At 42.3% G+C, this 19,306-nt stretch overlaps 1 protein-coding gene across 6 annotated transcripts in view; it reads left to right on the top strand.

The window, feature by feature from the left end:
* Window positions 1-19,306, top strand: part of LOC121276203 (MAGUK p55 subfamily member 6-like) — a 141,236-nt gene that overhangs the window by 52,059 nt on the left and 69,871 nt on the right. The gene's annotated exons all lie outside the window — the stretch shown is intronic.

The following is a 19,306-nucleotide window of genomic DNA, read 5'->3' on the forward strand; positions in this document are numbered from 1 at the left end:
TCTGGCAGCATCGGCGGAGAAGAAAAGAGTTGACGTTTCGAGTCCTCATGACCCTTCGACAGAACTTGCCTTGCCTAAAAGATATCATGCTCTTGGACAATGTTTATACCAGTTTAGAATGAAGTTTGAATTAAAGCTGTTGTATCTCTGGCCTTATAGATTATATTTATCATTATATTATTAAAAGTGGTGAGTGGTGACAATTTTCTGTTGTGTTGCCCGTGGGTTGAGGCTTGAGGATCATGCCCTTTTACTTCCTGATGCCTCAGTGTTGGGTGACTAATCTAATTAGGTACAATTCTTCCTTAATTAAGGGCTTGTAGCATAATTTCCTCCACTGGTTTTAACTATGCAAATATAGATTTTCCTGCATTGATCAGTGTTTTCATCAGGGCTTTGTTTCTAAACTATGTAACCTTCTCGCACTGCGTTTGCACCCTTTTCTTGAGTTACTGGAGCACTGCCGCTGGCAAGAGGATGAAATTACCATGTGGCAAGTTTCCATTATAAGTTTGGACAAAAAAGTTTATCATGGAAACATGACAAATGTATGACTTTAAAATGGTTGAATTACACCTCCATTTCCTGATCCAATTAACCCCTCCCTTCTAGCACTGTTTCAAAATTTAGTGTTGACTCTGCAAGGTAGCGGGAGATTGACTAGTGCACGTGTGTGTTTATATTATGCAAATTAAACTATTATGAGGAACTTGAAGTTGTTTAGCAAATTCTAACCATGGACAGGTAGCCTGGCTTTTCAATTAAAGTGGCTGTCATTGTATTCATTAATGCTTAAATGTTTAATACTCCAACTTAATTGTGTGATGATCAAACCAATTTGGAAAGGTACAAGAACAGTTGCTTTCAGATTGCCTGGGTATTTGGTAAATAATTGAACGGTGCAGTTTCTCCTGATTTGCCCATTTGTGGAATGTTTTCAAGGTGCACGTGGTGGTGGTGGTTTCTCAGATTTGGAACTGTTTCTGCTTACCTTTTTGCTTTTTTATAAATTGTTGATACTACAGAAGTATTGATGGACAACCTGATAAGCTGAAGATGTGTTTCTTTGTTTTGCCATTGGGTTAATTTGTATTAAGAACAAATCTATATAAACAGCACGCTGTTGGATATGAATCTTCTTACCAAAAATGGAAAGAAAAATAAAAAATTTGATTTGACTTTTCGTTGTCAATGTTGCAAGTTCAGACTTAATGTATATAAGGATGAGTTGCTGCTTCATCTCTTTGGCTACGTATGTTTAGCAGTGTTTCTCTGTAACCTGTTGTGTGGAGATGAGAGAGAATGACACAGGGAGCTTCATTTTTAATTTACTTGCCTGTGGAAATAAGCCTGGCCTTTGCTTGGTACCTTCTCCTGACATTAACTAGAGTCAGAACTTCTGCAAGTGAGGAGGTGAGAAGCGGTAGTTGGGATTAATCCTGATGTTACAATCCTGCCTCTGTCTTGGTGGTGCCAGCAGGACTTTCATCTCTTGGAGGGACTGTGCTGAGGCAGGTTAATGTATAAGTGTCAGGTCAAAAGACCTACCTCTGTTTCCAGAACACTGGCCCAGTTATTCAGATCACTGACCTAATCACACCCCCTCCTCACCTTCCCCAACCCACTCATCCAGTATCCACTTTATAAAAAATAACTCTCAAGCCCTATAACATTTGAAAGTAATTTTAAAAGCTCATAAACCTGTCAAAATAAGCATAATTTGAAAAGCCACTTGGAAAACCTTTATCACCGTCAGGATCTCGTAAATCTGTCAAAGCCATCAAACTCTCATTCTTGGGGAGAGCTGGATAAATACAATCTGCACTTCAGGATCCATTGGTGCTTTTGAAGGCAGCCATGCCATCAATCAATTCCCCAGGGTATCTGTAAAAATAAACTGTGCACTTCAATATCCATATATGCTCATACATCTGTCAAAGCGTGCAGACAGCCAAACAGATGGCCAAACTGATCTGCATAGAATGAATAAAAACTCATACGTCTGACATTGCTTCCAAACCACCAAAAAAAATAACTGATCTGCAAAGAATGAATAAAAGCCATAGAAGGAGTTTATGTAATTAGCTCTGGATTTCACACTGGGCTAGCCTTTTAATATTGTACATTGCAAAATAGCACTTTATTCAGTAGAAAATCTATTCTGTACTTGTGAAAACTTTTCCACTTTTACAATGCAGTTGTATCACACTCCCCTCACTCACTCACCCATGCAGCGCTCATTGTTCCTGGGATTGGGTGGCGACAGCTAAAAGGAATGAAACAGGATGAACCAACTGACATCCACCTAGGCATCAAAAATGACAATGGCAAACTTGGCTCCATTGACCCTGGAAAATCTTCCTAACTAACATCTGGGGGCGAGTGCCAAAATTGAGAGAGCTATCTCACAGACTAGTCAAGCAACAGCCTGATGTAGTCATACTCACGGAATCATTCTTAGAGATAAAGTCCCAGACACCACCATCACCATCCCTGGGTATGTCCTGTCTTGGCAGACAGACTCAGCGGAGGTGGCAGCACAATGGTATACAGTCAGGAGGAAGTTGCCCTGGGAGCTCTCAACATCGACTCTGGACCCCATGAAGTCAAACATGGATAAGGAAACCTCCTGCTGATTACCATGTGCAGCCCCACCCACTTAGTTGATGAATCAGTGCTCCTCCATGTTGAACACCACTTGGAGGAAGCACTGAGGGTGGCAAGGACACAGAATATACTCTGGGTGGGGGACTTCAAAGTACATCGCCAAGAGTGGCTCAGTAGCACCACTAGAGAATGAGTTGGCCAAGTCCTAAAGGACATAGCTGCTAGACTTGGTCTGTGGCAAGTGGTGAGAGAACCAGCAAGGAGGGAAAAACATACTTGACCTCATCCTCACCAACCTGCCTGCCGCAGATGCATCTGTCCATGACAGTTATGTTAGGAGTGAACACCGCACAGTCCTTGTGGAGAGAAAGTCCAGTCTTCATGTTGAGGATACCCTCCATTTTGTTGTGTGGCACTACCACTGTGCTAAATGGGATAGATTTTGAACAGATCTAGCAACTCGACACTGGGCAACCATGAGGTGCTGTGGGCCGACAGCAGCAGCAGCAGAATTGTACTCGATCACAATGTATAACCTCATGGCCCAGCATATCCCCCAATCTACCATTGCCACCAAGCCAGGGAATCAACCCTGGTTCAACCAAGAGGGCAGGAGGGCTTACCAGGAGCAGCACTAAGCATACTGAAAATGAGATGTCAACTTGGTGAAGTTACAACTCTGGACTACTTGCATGCCAAACAGCATTAGCAGCAAGTGATAGATAGAGCTAAGCGATCCCACAACCAACAGATCAGATCTAAGCTCTGCAGTCCTGCCACATCCAGTTGTGAATGCTGATGGACGCTTGAACAACTCACCAGAGAAGGAGGCTCCACAAATGTCCCCATCATTAATGTTGGGGGAGCCCCAGTACATGAGTGCAAAAAATAAGGCTGAAACTTGTGCAGGAATCTTCAGCCAGAAGTGCCAGAAGGATGATACCTCTTTGCCTCCTCATGAGGTCCCCAGCATCACAGATGCCAGTTTTCGGCCAATTCGATTCACTCCACGTGATATTAAGCGATGGCTGAAGGCACTGGATACTGCAAAGGCCATGGGCTCTGACAATATTCCAGCAATAGTACCGAAAACTTGTGTTTCAGAGCTTGCTGCATCCCTAGCCAAGTTGCTCCAGTATAGCTACAACACTGGCATCTACCCGGTAATGTGGAAAATTGCCCAGGTATGTCCTGTACACACAAAGCAAAACATATCTAACCCAGCCAATTACCGCACTATCAGTCCACTTTTGATACAAGCATACGAAATAGAAGCAGAAGTAGGTCATTTGGCCCCTCGAGCCTGCTGTGCCATTCAATAAGATCATAGTTGATCTTTGTGTTCGAATTCCACATTCCCATCTACCCCTGATAATCTTTGATTCCCTTGCCTAATTAGTATCTATCCATCTCTGCCTTAAAAATTCAGACACCCTGCCTCCTGAGGCACAGAGTTCCAAAGTGTCTCAGCCTTCTGAGTGAAAAGAATTTCTCCCTATCTCTGTGCTATAAGGGCAATCCCTAATTTTAAAACATTGCCCCCTAGTTCTGGATTCACCCACAAGAGGAAACATCCTTTCCACGTGCACCTTGTCAAGACCATTCAAGACCTTTATATGCTTCAATCAAATCACCTCTCACTCTTCTAAACTCCAGTGAAAAAAACCCAGCCTGTCCAACCTACCCTCATAAGACAAACCTGCACATTTCAGGTATCAAACTTAATAAACCTCCTTTGAACCACCTCCAATACATTTACATCGTCCTTTAAATAAAGAGACCAAAACTGCACACAGTATTCGAGATGTGGTTTCACCAATGTCCAGTATAACTGAAGCATAACATCCTTACTTTTATGTTCAATTCCTCTTGTAATAAAGGATAGCATTCCATTAGCCTTCCTGATGACATGCTGTATCTGCATGCTAACTTTTTGTGACTCCTGCATGAGAATACCTCGGCACCTCCGAATTCTGCAGTCGTTCTCCATTTAAGTAATACTGTTGTTTTATTCTACCTGCGAAAATGAACAGCTTCACATTTGGCCCACATTATATTCTATCTGCCCAGATTTTTGCCCACTAACTCGACTTATCTGTATCTGTCTGCAAACTCCTTATGCCTGCTTCTTAATGTACTTTCCTACCTATCTTTGTGTCATCTGCAAATTTAGCTACCATGCTTTCACTCCCCTCATCTAAGTCATTGATGTAAATTGTAATCAGTAAAGTGATGAAAGGAGTCATCAAGGCAGCATTTGACTGAGTGTGGCATCAAGGAACTCCAGTAAAACTGGAGTCAGTGGGAACCAGGGGGAAAACAGTCTGCTGGTTTGAGTCATACTTAGCACAATGGAAGATGGTTGTGGTTGTTGGAGGTCAATCATCTCAGTTCCATGACTTCACTGCAGGAGTTCCTCTAGCAGTGTCCTCAGCCCAACCATTTTCAGCTGCTTCATCAATGACCTTTCTTCCAAGGTCAGAAGTGGGAACGTTCGCTGGTGTCTGAGGTAGAGGTGTCTGTGGACAGTGCCCCTTGGAGCGAGAACAGTCACAATGATGCTTAACTGGGCAATATGGAAGAGCCCCAGGAGTAATATGTTGGGCCTCAGTGTTTGGAGTTGCAGGTATGTGGCCATTTGTCAGTTTCCTGAAGCTGTGCAAGTTCGCACCCTGTGATGGAGTCTGTGGAAAAATGATCTCGACCATGTCTAGGGATTTCAAGGGCATGAGTTCCACCCATGAGAGATTGGCCATCCTCATGGAGAGTCACATACAGCAGCACCGGAATGCATGTTAGAGCAACATGATGCCCTGCGCATGGTGCACAGCCCTCTGTAGCCTTAGTGAAGACTGAACACATGGTTGCCCTCTTAATGTAAGCTCAGGCTTAATACATTGTTCTGTTATTGTGACAGCAGGGTTCCTTAGCTAAACCTTCACAGAATCAGTGGAGTCCTTGCAACAAAGGTGTCCCAAAGACAGCTCGCTTCTTGTTCCTGGGCCTGGCCACCGCCTTGCTCCTCCAGTCTACCCTCCTCATCTGAAGACTCTTCATCTGAATCTCCTGGCCCTTTAGTTCCCTCATCCTGCTCCTTCACATCTTCAGATGATATGTGCCCCCAAGCACCCTGCCTCTTCAAGCACTCCCTTTGAGTACCACGTTGTGCAGCGTGCAGCACGTGACCACTATGTAAGACACCCCTGGCGGATGAGTGTTGTAATAAACCAGCAGAGAGCACCAGGCAATAAAAGTGCATCCAATGGCGCTGGAGCTCAGTTTGAGGCATCTCCTCAGGGGGTAGTTCTTGTCACCCAGGATCCATCTGCATACCTAGGGGATTGGCTGAAAGAGCGGTGGAAGGTTTGACTAATATAGAATGAATGAGTCATGGCAGCTGTCAGGAAAGTGTGCACAGACATGGCGGACAATTTTCCAGTGGTCATATACCAGCTGCCCGTTGAGTGAATGGTATGTCTTCCTGTTTGAGCCTGTTAGGTCTATCAGTTGGTGTCCTGATGACCATGTGGATGCAGTCAATAATACCTACACTTGAGGAAATCCAGCAATAGTGAATCCTTTGATCCTCTGTGATTGGGAGGCTGTATCTGTGCTGAACCTGATGTACTTGCCAAACTTCATGAAGTGGGCATCTATAACTGGGATGATACACTGGTGTGCAGCCAACTGCGAGTTCCCACCCAGGTCTTTGGCTGAGCCCTGAAAGGAGCCTGACATGGAGAAATTTGGGGCCACTGTCACCTTCAGTGCTACTGGCAGGGCCTGTCTGTGGGTGGTGTAAGACAGCTTGTCATTGACGAGGGCACAGGTGTCCGTCACCACCTACCTGGAGAGTCACAGTCTCGTTCTGCATTGATGCTTGGTCAGGTCCCAGTAACTGCACCTGTTGCAGCATATCCTGTGCTCTGGGTACCCTATAATGGTCCTCCTCCTCCTTGGCAGTGGCTCCTGTGGTGTGCCCTTCTGCTGCCCAGGGACTCAAACACGCATTACACACAGATTAAAACAAAAAATCTGCGGATGCTGGAAATCCAAAACAAAAACAGAATTACCTGGAAAAACTCAGCAGGTCTGGCAGCATCGGCGGAGAAGAAAAGAGTTGACGTTTCGAGTCCTCATGACCCTTCGACAGAACTTGAGGTCGAGTCCAAGAAAGAGCTGAAATATAAGCTGGTTTAAGGTGTGTGTGTGGGGGGGGAGAGATAGAGAGACAGAGAGGTGGAGGGGGGGGTGGTGTGGTTGTAGGGACAAACAAGCACTTTACAGCCTTCCGGACTGAATATTGAATTCAACAACTTTAGGTCGTGAGCTCCCTCCCCCATCCCCACCCCCTTTCTGTTTCCCCCTTCCTTTTTTTTTCCCAATAAATTATAAAGATTTTCCTTTTCCCACCTATTTCCATTATAAAAAAACCCCCACTAGAGCTATACCTTGAGTGCCCTACCATCCATTCTTAATTAGCACATTCGTTTAGATAATATCACCAACTTTAACTTTAACACCTATGTGTTCTATTGTACTATTGTCGTTGACATCTTTTGATGATCTGCTTCTATCACTGCTTGTTTGTCCCTACAACCACAACCCCCCCTCCACCTCTCTGTCTCTCTATCTCTCCGCCCCCCACACACACACCTTAAACCAGCTTATATTTCAGCTCTTTCTTGGACTCGAACTCAAGTTCTGTCGAAGGGTCATGAGGACTCGAAACGTCAACTCTTTTCTTCTCCGCCGATGCTGCCAGACCTGCTGAGTTTTTCCAGGTAATTCTGTTTTTGTTACGCATTACACACTGTTGCTGTGTTGCCTCAAAGCTTAAATGTGTGAGGGAGCTGCACCCATTTCTAGCTGCACTCTTTTTGTTGCGTGTTTTATTGGCAAGAGCCTGGCTGAATGCCCAGATGCGCTCATTGGAGGCAGTTGTATATGCAGCCCCTGAGGTGACAAGGAACCCCTGCCTGTTCTCCCCCCCGCCCCTGTCCCTTGTGAAACTCTCAAGTTCAAGCAAAGTTCTGAAGATTTAAATTCACTATAGTGAAAAATGTTAAGGTTGCACAAACTTTTCTTTCCTTCTGACTTGCCTCCTGTAGTGTTCACCACACAACTGTGCAGATGTGATTCTGCTTGGCTTTGAAAACATGGCCACCTTGATGACAATTGCAGAATTTCTAAACTGAGCATTTTAAGATGGTACTGTCGACTTCCAAGGCAATGTGTCTGGGGTGACTGTCTATCCCCTTTCCCGCTGAGCTAAAAACAGCCAGAGTTGGAAATGAAGGCAGGATTTCTGCTTTAGCTGCTCAGCAGCCAATTTTTCTAAATCCCGACTTCTTGTCGTCCTGTTTCAGGACTGCAAAATCACAGCCCTGGAGTTTACGATGAGTAGAATTGTGAGTAAATGTTTGATCCTAATGTTCCACAATCCCTAGTGGAGCACAGATTTTCTCATTTCATATAAAATTTGTTAATCTACTTTGCTACCAATCAGCCACGATTAGGAAAACAAAGCCTAAAAGTTTTAGCAATCATGTCTAGGAGGGTTGATGGGTTTCAGGCCGGGCCCATCTGGTTGGAACTAAGGAAATTGGCTTCTGTTCGACTAGCACTTCAATGAAGAAAATTTGGAGCCCTCCTGGTTTTTTTTATATGCACGTATTCAGTCCTTCATCAGCCAACAGCACTAAAACAGATTATCTGATAATTTTATTTCATTGTGACTTGTGGGACCTTGTAGTATATAAATGCATGTATTTGCATATATTACAGCAGTTCATTGGCTGTACCTTGCTTTGGATCCTGAGTTTGTTTGTTCCTTCCTTCCAGATTTTGGAGCAGACGTTTTGATATGTAAACAGTCTGAACAGAAAATAAAATACTGGTGCTAGAAGTCTGAAACAAAAATGTAAAATTTGGAAACACATTTGTGGAAGGCCAAATATTTTTTGTGTGTGTGAAGAGCAGCTTGTGTTGTTATTGGTCATGCTTCACTCGTGAAAGTTGTAGGATTGTGAAAGGGATTGAATATATGCAGTGAATATTACATGCATCACAAGCACCTCAGAGTGCAACATGATCTATGTTGATAACTTAAATACCATTACACTTTCTGTAACCATTTTGAAATGTTTTGTAATGTTCCTTTCAATTGTATTGAAGCACCTCAGGGTGCAACATGATCGAGGCAGAAAAGTTGAATATTATTGCACTTTCTGTGATGGCCATTTTGAAATGTTTTGTTACGTTCTTTCAGATATTTTATGAATAAATTAAATTTTGGGAAAAAAGGAAAGGCTGGCAAATTTGCATTTAAGTTCACCCCACAGATGTTGCCTTAACAACCGAGTTTTCCAGAATTTTTGTTTTTTTGTTTTAAAAAAATGTTTGATCTGTGACCTGTTTCCGTTCTGTTTTTCCTCTCTCCACAACGCCTCCCCCTCCCAACCGCCAAGAGGGCTGCTAATTCTGTTTAAATATATTCATTGTATTTTTTCACATAACATCCTTGCTTCAGCTACCCTGCTCAGTGAAAGAGCCTTTTTGCACCCCACATCTCTTAACATTTTTAGTAAACTGATGTGTTCAAAGAAAATAAAATATATTTTTTTAATGCCCTGATATTATTTTCCACTCTGGTTGCCCACAGCAATACCGAAGATCTTAATCTTTTAATTGCTAGAGACTCCAGGGCAATCCTGGAAGGTTGGTAACTCTACCCTCTGCAATACCCCCCTCTCCCACCTCACATTATTTCTCTCCAACCCATTGACTATGGTCATCTATCTCCTTAATTCCAGGCATTGTCTCTTGTCTGGCACAGTTTTTGGCTCATTCTAATGAACATATGTGTTTACTTTATGCATGATCAACTTGAGCAGCACCAAAGATGACAGTTTGGTGCTGCGAGTAGTAAATAACAGCATGATTTGAAATGAATAATCACAATTTTACTTCACACTGTTCATTGTTGTGATAAACAGGAAACTAAGCTTTAAGAAGACTTGGCTGTAGTGAAAATTCCCTAGGACTTTCCACATAGCAATCCTCTGAACAGCATGTTGTATTGTAATGGCTACTGGTCATGCTTCAGTCACAACACAGCTGCTGTGAAGATTGTCTAAAGTATAGGTCAGAGGCTCCCTCTCCGAAGATTCCCAGTGGATTTTCATTACAGCTCTCTCGATACTGATAATAGGTGTCCATTACAATTTGAGCTGCTGCTAAGTTACTCCTCAGCCTGATTGCACCAGAATAGTGGAGCCATTCAGATTTACCTCTGCACTTCACATGGACAGGCCTCCTGCAGAATTGTCAGTGATGTTTTAAATCATAGTTCTTTCATGCTAAAATTACTAGGATTGAATTAGTGAGATTAAACAAGAATGCTTCTTTATTAGCAGATTATAGATGGCTTTCCATATATCATATGTGTAGCCATTCAAGCAAATCAATGAATCTAATTATCAGTTTGCGCTTGCTCTTGAGAATGAAAGTTACTTTAATTTTAAAGCTTTCTTTTTAAAAGTTTAGCTTTTGCAACAAAGACAGAACAAAGTTCAAACCTTCGAACTATTGTCCTTGCCACAACCTAAGATGCATTCTCAATGCCACGCGCCATCACATTGCGCAATCTTGACCTCCTTTAAGCAACACCGACTCGCCCTATTACAACTGTTCTGGACCCGTTTTTTCATCCTTAGTCATTTGGCGCTTTAACAAAAAACGTTTTATCTTCCTTTTCAGGTGTGTGAGAAGGATTGTAAGCTTAACTAACTCATGGGTACCAGCACCCATCTGGATCCTTCCTCCCCTTTGACTCCATTACTTCCTCCAATCTCACCCCTTGTCGGGTATTCATGACACCTTCTGACCTTCCCCTCTCTGACTCTGAATGCACTGTCCTTAACAAAGGCCTCAGCTTTATCCCCTTACGCCCCCACCTCAATGAATTTTGAGCTCGGCACGATGCTAAAGCTCTTCTTCTTTCGCCTCTGCCCCCATACCCACTTCTTTGACCAGGAGTTTTACATCTGCTTAACAGATCCTTTCACCCATTTCCAATATTCTCCCTCCACCTGCATCCCTACCCTCTGGCCTCTTACTCTCTCTAGGTCTTTTCATTGATAACTGTTGATGTGACATTGGCTGTCTTTCTTTCTCTGCTCCCCTCACCTACTCTAACCTGTCTCCTTCTGAACTTGCTGCACTCTGTTCTCTCAGGTCCAACCCTGACTTTGTTATTAAGCCTGCTTACAAGGGGGTGGTGGGGGTGCTGCTGGTGTACTGACTTCTACCTAGCAGAGGCTGAATGCCTACTCTGGCACTTCCTTTTGCCTCGCCCTGGACCATGAACCCACCATTGAACATCAAGCCATTGTGTCCAGGACTGTCATTGACTTAATCTCCTCTGGAGATCTTCCTGCCACTGCCCCCAACCTCATAGTTCCCGAAATCTAAACAGCTTGCTGCAAGATCCTTAAACAAGACTGCCCTCATTGACCCATTGTTTTAGCCTGTTCCTGTCCCACAACTTTTCTTCCTTTCTGCACTCAACTTTTCCTTCCCTTGTACAGTCTCTTTCTGCCTACATCCGCGACTCTTTTGATTCCCTACATCACTTCCAAAGTTTCCAGTTACCTGGCTAACTGCTCCCTCTTCACCATGGACATCCAATTCCTCTACATCTCCTTCCCCCACAAGAATGGTCTTGGAGCTCTCCACTTCTTCCTCAAATAGATGCCCAACCAATCCCCATTCGCCACCATCCTCTGCCGCCTGGCTAAGTTTGTTCTCACTCAACTACTTCCCCATTAACTCCTCTCACTTCCTTCAAATAAAAGGTGTCGCTGTGGATACCCACATGGATCCAAATTATGCCTGCCTTTTTGTGGGATATGTGAATATTCATTATTCAAGTCCTACTCAGAGGCCCTCCTTCCTCACCTCTTTCGCTGGTATATTGATGACTGTATTGGAATTGCCTCTTGCTCTCGCCATGAACTGGAAAATGTTATTGATTTTTGTTACCAATTTCCATCCTTCCCTCACTTTCACCTGGTCCATCTCTGACTCTTTCTTTCCTTTCCTTGACTTTTCTGTCTCCATTCCTGGAGTTAGGCTATCTATTAATATTCATACAAGCCCATGGACTCCCACAGCTGGCTCAACTATACTCCCTCAAAGCCTGCTTCCTGTAAGAAGTTGTCATTTGATAGTACAGAACTTGAGTATTGCTGAAAAAAAGAGACGTTGAAGCTTTTCATCTTGCACTCATCAGGACACTTTGCAAGAATATCAGTATAAGGGGAAAACGACAGTTTATACTGCATGTGAAGAGTGTGCTGATTGGTTGGCAAGTGGGCTCTAATTGGTAGAGGCATTGCCGTCGAAAATGCACCAGTGATGGTGACTGAAAGTTAACTGCCAAGCATTTTGAAATTTAAATCAGGCAGCTTGACTCTGGTCAAGGCATTGCCCTGAGGTAACAGTCAGCACCTGTTTAGCTGAAACAGGTGCAATGTGTGTACACATTCTTTCTGTCTGTGCTCAAATTTACCTTTGAAATGGAGCAGTCAAATGGACTCCCCTTCCTTGACATACTAGTTGAGAAATCTGCCGTGGGTTCCCTACCACGGTCTACCGCAAGGCACCCTTCAGTGGTCAATATACGTGTTGGGATTCTTACAGTTCCACATGCTATAAGATTGGCCTTATCAGCAACCTTGTAAATAAGGCCTGATCCATTTTCTCAGCATGCAAGCTTGATGCTGAAATAGAGCACATTAAAGGCATCCTGTGGGACAGTAACTTCCCTGATCTGATCACTTTGCAGTAAAACTTGCAAACTCATGAGCGGGCCTATGGCTGTCGCTTTTGGTCCTGAAAAATGCAAAGTCTACTTCAGATTACCTTGGAAGGGCAAGGTATCTCAAAGAATTTGAGAAACAGGTGAAGCTAGCTGTTTCATACTGCTGCTATGCAGTAGCAACACAAGTAGTATTTGCCACTAACAGATGTTGTCATCAAGCCATAAGGTCATTCTCCCTATCACAAATGAGTAATGTGGTGTATGAATTTCAGTGCTAATGTGATGCTAAGTATATAGGCCCTATGTCCCAAAAACTTGCAGATCATGACAAACAGCATGTCCCAGACACTGTTCGGAATGGCAAGGTACAGACCATACCCAACCAGCCGGTGCTTGCAAAACTTGAAACAGTGTCCAGCATTAGATGTGATTTTGCGATTGGACAACATTTGCTAAATAATCTTCAGTGTGCTAAGAATTACGCTGACAACCAATTTGATTCAATCGAGCTCGCAGTGCGATACTGGAAGCTACATATATTAATACGCAGGGTCAGTCACCATCATTGATGCATTCCCCATGGCAACACCTCTACCAATCAGAGTCCACTTGCCAACCAATTAGCACTCTCTTCACATACAGTATAAATTGTTATTTTTCTCTTAAATTGGCATTCTTGTGAAGTGTTCTGAAGAGTGTGAGATGAAAAGCTTCAACATATCTCTTTTTTCAGCAATATTCCTGTAAGGACTCCATTATATTCTCCCAGTTTCTCCATCTCTGGTACATCTATTCCCTTGATGCAACCTTCCACACCGGCGCTTCCAATAGGTCTTCCTTTTTCCTCAGCCAAGGATTCCTACCCAGCATGGTTGACAGGGCCCTCTGCCGTGTCCAATCTATTTCAGGCACTCTGCTGTCACCCCTTTCCCTCACTTCCAGAACCAAGATAGGGTTCCCCTTGTCCTCACCTTCCACCCCATGCCACCACCGAACACATCTTCCCCTGCCCTCCCCTTCCAGCATTACTTAGGGGCCATTATTTCTGAGACACCCTGGTTATTTACTCAGTCACCCCAAACACCCCCTCCCTTCCCTACAGCACTTTCCTATGCAAGCACAGGAGATGCAACATCTACCTTTCACCTGCTCCCTTCTCACTATTCAAGGCCCCAAACATTCCTTCCAAATGAAGCAATGATTTACTTGTACTTCTCAAGTTAGTATTCGGTATTTGCTGCACAAAATGTGGTATCCTCTGCATTGAGGAGACCAAATGCAGACTAGGTGACCTCTTTGCGGAACACCACCGGTCAGTCTGCAATCACGACCCCGAGCTTCCTGTCACTTGTCATTTTAAGACTTCACCTTGCTCCTATGCTGACCTTTCTGTCCATGCCTACTCCAGCATTCCAATGAAGTTCAACACAAGCTCCAGGAACAGCACCTTATCTTTAGACTCGGTACTCTTAACCCTTCTGGACTCAACATTAAGTTCAACAACTTTTAGATCATAACCTTTGCACCCATCCTGTTTCATATTTATTTTTTATTTTGTTTTGCTCGGTTGATCTTGTGTCTGGTTTTTTTGCTTCATCCCTTCATGTTGCATTGAGAATTTTTATATGGTAACTCACACACCATTTGGACACATTTTGCTTCTTTACTATATCCATTGCCAATTTCAAACTTGGCTGTTGCATCACAATATCTTTTCTTTAAACTCACCTGGTCTCCACCCTGTCACTCACCCTCTCCTTTGTTGTTCCTACTCACACCACCACCACCACCAGCCACCCCCTTCCACAACTCTTAACCATTTCTATCTTCAACTCTGATGAAAGGTCATTGACCTGAAACTTTAACTGTTTCTCTCCACAGTTGCTGCCAGACCTGTTGGTTTTTTCAGCATTTTTTGTTCTTGAAGCAAGGTTCTTCCTCTGTACAGAATAGGGCTATAAGCATTTGGTTTAGTATTAAAAACAATTTTTTTTCCATTCTTCTAGTGAAATACATTAGTGTAAATGTTTAAAATGAAACCTTCAAACCAATTTTTTACATTAGAAATCTAATTCTTAGAAAGTGGAGGTCAAGGGAATATTTTTTTTCGTACATTGTGTAACAAAAATCCTAAACCTGTTCTTTACAAAATGCTTATGACTTTACTATCATCATTGGATATCTTTCATGTCCCCTTTTTTCCAATTTGTTAATGAATCCACAGTTTTCCTTCTATTTTTACCCTGATTTTTAACTAAATTAGCCATCAGCTAATGGATGTAAACTAACGATATTGAAAGAAAAGTGTGTGCACTGCGATTATAGAAAATCTTGATCAGCTCTGCTTAAGATTTGATAAGTTTGAAAACTGATCTATGAGTAACTAGTTATAACTTTTCTATACTGGGGGAAAAGGCTGTGGTGACTTGAAACTATTTTGTGCTTTCTACAATAATGTGCTTCCAAGAGCTAAACCTCTGGCCCAACCATGTTTGCTTCCAACGACTTGATGCTCTAATTGTTTAAAACAAAATGGTCTGTGTACTTTGATTATTTCCTATAAGACCTCACGTCCTGGATTGAGGAGAATTCTCAGCTTACCTGGCAGCACTATATAAAATTACAAATCTCAACCTTGAAGGCAGTTGTCCAAATGCTGGATTGAAGACATTTTAGTCACTCGTTAGAGCCACAGTCAGGGCATGGTGTGATTGGACAAGTTTAAGAGCAAGCTGAGACAGACGTCAGTTCAGACACTAATAGGAACTTAGCAGTTGGCCATTCAGCCCCTTGAGACTGTTCCACTATTCAGTGAGATTGTGGTTGATCTGTATCTTAATTCCATCCACACGCCTTGGTTCCACAATCCTTTCATACCCTAGTTTAAAATTATATCCCAGATTTAAAATTATTAATTGAGCTAGCATCTCCTAATCCACCTTTTGCATGTAGAAGTGTTTCCCAATTTCTTTACTGTATAGCTTTGATCTGAATTAGAGATTATGTCCCCTTGTCCTAGACTTCCCCCACCATTGGAAAAAGTTTTACTTTATCTACCCTATAAATTTCTTTCAAAATCCTAAAAACTTAAATCACATTACGTATTAACCTTCTAATTTCTGGGTAGTACAATTATCTAGCTTTGATGTTTCCACTGGCACTTAATGATGTGCAGTGTTATTTTTAGCTTGACTCAGGAATTGTAAAACATCTTGCATTGATATAATACTTCTCTCATCCATTATATTTGGACAGTCTTTGTTCCCTTTCTTGACTGTGAACTGAGATATAAGATAGAAGCTGGAATGCAGGGTGACAGAGAAACTTTTTGAAACTGCATACTATGTAACATTTTAAATGAGAACGCTGCAATGGCAAGAGACCAAAGTCAGAAATACTGAAGGAGCAGTTAGAAGTGTGGCATGTTCCTCATTCTTGTATTTCTGATCATAGATGTTGTGTTGTATGTTTAGCCGCTGTATCACCAAGCGCACGCTCAGTTTCCAGTAAGATTGAAAAAATACACATGAAAAGGCACACTAGTGCAGTCCAAAGACATGCTTTATGTTTCTGCATGAATCAGCATGGGAAACACACCGGTGTCACATCCTTGTCAAAGATTTGGAATGGGAATCACTACAGCAAAGGAGGGAAATAAAATAGACTGACCTTGTTCTATAAAATATGGAATGGACTTCTGGGAATTGACAGAAACAAGTATCTGGTGTCCTCTGGCAATGACAGAACACGAGGTAGTCATCCACACAAACTACATAGACCATTTGCTTCCAGGACAGCATATCAACGATTTTTCTTCCCGAGGACGGAAGCCTCATAAGCTGCCAAAGGAAACAGTCATAGCTCCATCACTTGAAATCTTCAAGACCTATTTCCATTTAAATGTTTTCATTATCGAGGCTACTATCTCAGCAGGTCATGCCTGGCTTAGCTAGCACTACCCATACAAGTTGGTGGAATGCAGATATGATATCTGTGATGCTGACACAACTAAAGCAGAAACAGTTGAGGGTTGTTTTTGGCAATTTAACTTTTCTTGGCCCTACTAAAATTTGCCCCATTGGTTGATGATCTATGTATGTTTACATACAGTCTAAGATTTCAAGCTCAGATTTGAAGGCATCAAATACTGAGGATAGAAAATTGGCTCTGGTGATTGAATTCTCTTCAGTTCTAGCCAAATATCCTTTTATGTTCCTGTGACACCAGGCTACATTTTGTTCTTCAGCCCTCTGCTTCACATTGATGACTACACTCCTGTCTTGAATTTGCCTCTCTCGATCCACCTGTCTTGTCACCTCCCCCTCTCCCTGCCTCTACAAGCCTCCTAAAAGATACTACTTGTATGTTTTTGGGAACCAGACTAGCATATTGAAACAGGCTTTACTGCCTGTAACGGGCAGGCACTTCTGGCACCCATCAATAGGCACCTTTCAAAACGGTGCATGAAATTAATTGCTGCCTGTAGCAGGGATTGGGGAGGCCACCTCAGTTCATTGTACTTTTAGGATCAGGTGTTACCTGCTATGATAGTTTAATGTAGCTGAGCCTTGTAATGATGGTCGAAAATCAGTTTGTTAATGTGTGAATGTAGAATCTCTCATCTCACAGCTTTTGGGGAGGAAGATCATGGTGAACTTGTAAATCCATTGTCAGGTTCACATGGTTCGGTAGGATCAGGGTAAATATGAGCTACCCTGGAGTATTGGCTGTGGCACTTGTATTGAATTCATGTACAGTTGGTTAATACAATATAAAAACAGTAATGAGTAGATTGTGCTAAAGATCTTTTATATTATGCATATTGTGTAAGCTTTGTAATCTTTCAGAATATTATGTCCAATTTTTAAACATTGGGGCTTGGCAGTTTCAAAGTTCTTCTCATATATTTTATGGCAGTGGATATTCTCATCAGAAAGTTTGGCACAGGATGCCTGACTTGCTGATAGGATGAACAACTGGACTTTGTTCTGTGCAGTATTTTAAATGCCAAATCCTACTCCTGTGCTGGAACCTTCAATGAGTTTTGTACTTGGAGAAATGTGTAATATAGGGAAACACATTGATTTTCACAGATAAGATGGAGCTGACCTTGCTGAGAGAATTAAACAGATGACAAATTGCAACTGAAGCAAAAGCTAATGACAATCTTCTCAGGAAAAATACTCTTGAGTTAATCAGCTTTTCAATGAAATGGAATTGTGCTGTCCCAGCATTATATCGGCTCCCCAGCAGTAATAACAGATGCCAGCAACAGGCTGGTTGGAGCAGTGATGGTGCAAGGAGTTACACAGGTGGTTGCTGTAGGACTTCTCATCATTGAGAATTCTTTGGTTTATTTTACATTGCATCGCAAGGCCTGAAACACGATCAGGCAGGAATTAATATTCAGAATTGATACCTCAAGAATTTACTGATCATAAATTTGATCTGTTGAGTTTAAGATTGATCTTTCTTAGCTACTCTCTGAATCCAACAGTGTAATTTAAATCACACATGGCTAATTTACTTAACTCTGTCATCCTTGTCTAACTTGCCCTCTTCCTCATGGTGGGTGGCCATCTTTCTCTCCTGACTGTCTTTTTCTCTTTTTCTGGGCTATCTCTGTCTTTCAGTCAGAGTGTGTCTTACCCCTTCGAGTCTCAGCATTTATTTTTCGGGCGGTCTTCCCTGTGCACTTTCCGAATACAATTGCTCAAAATAATGCTTTTACATTAAAATCATTTAGGCCAATGCAATGGCTTGTGTGCTTTCAGGGAAATACCTATACATAATATTGGGGTAATGGTCCTTTAAGAATTAGTTTTCTCTGGAAGATGACTTCTTGTAAAAGGCAACTTGCATCCAGTAACTGATCATGTGACCAACCGCCTGGGAGGTAAAACCATAGTTTTTTAAAAAAGGGTAAACAAAATTTCTGGGTGTGGTTCTGTTTTCAAGTGGAGCTCTGTTTAGAACAAGCTGGCTACAGGGAACGTTTCTTTCTAGCAGAATTCAGTTGAAATTCTGTGCGCTCGCTAAAAGTGTTTAAACTTTTGACAACTGAAGGTCTCGACTAATAGTCAGTTGAACTTCTGGGACAGCCAAGTTGAGAAGACAGTGTGAGAGAGAGTTCCTAGATGCAAGATTCCAGAGTTAAAGAACATTAGAACCAGGAGAACTCTGACCTGAGGTGGCTAACACTGTGTGGAGTCTAGGCAAAGCTTTTTTTTTGAGATGGACCCTAATTGAAAAGGGAAGCTGAGAAATGGAATCTTACCCTCTGAGATGTTAAGGAAAGTAAGGCTGAAGCTGAGAATTATAAACCAAAACTTTGGGTTGAAACTATATTTTAAAAAAAAGAGACTAAGACATCAGAGTAGGTGTAGATGAGCCCAGTGTGCAATACTGGCAGGCTGAAAAAGACAGGCTAGATCCAGAAGCAGAGGATAAGCAAAGATAATAGTTGTTGCAGCTGTTTCTGTTACTTGAAGGTAATGTTGGTGGATCCATGGCCATCCAGAACATCGTAAACAGAGTTGAGGACATTCTGCAAATGTGTGCCACTTTTGGTGTAAACCATGCCTGTGGAACTCTGGTTGTGTACTGCAGCCGGTTGAGGATAAAGTTAAATCCTAGAAGAGGAGCTGAAATTCTTTGTGAGGAAGTCAGAGTTTTGAAGGACTTTGTGAATGACATTGATGACTGGACTGCTGAGCCAATTCGTAAAATATGGCTTAGTTGTACCTATCATTTAATGTGTGATTTATCATTTATAATTGACAGCAATTTGCCTTTTAATTACATGTTTAACTTGATTTGATTCTGGGTTTTGGAGTATGAGAGGTTACCTAAAATAATATTTAGTGTTTGCTT

The sequence above is a fragment of the Carcharodon carcharias genome, chromosome 3, assembly GCF_017639515.1.
Source record: "Carcharodon carcharias isolate sCarCar2 chromosome 3, sCarCar2.pri, whole genome shotgun sequence".
NCBI classification, from domain to species: Eukaryota; Metazoa; Chordata; class Chondrichthyes; order Lamniformes; family Lamnidae; genus Carcharodon; species Carcharodon carcharias.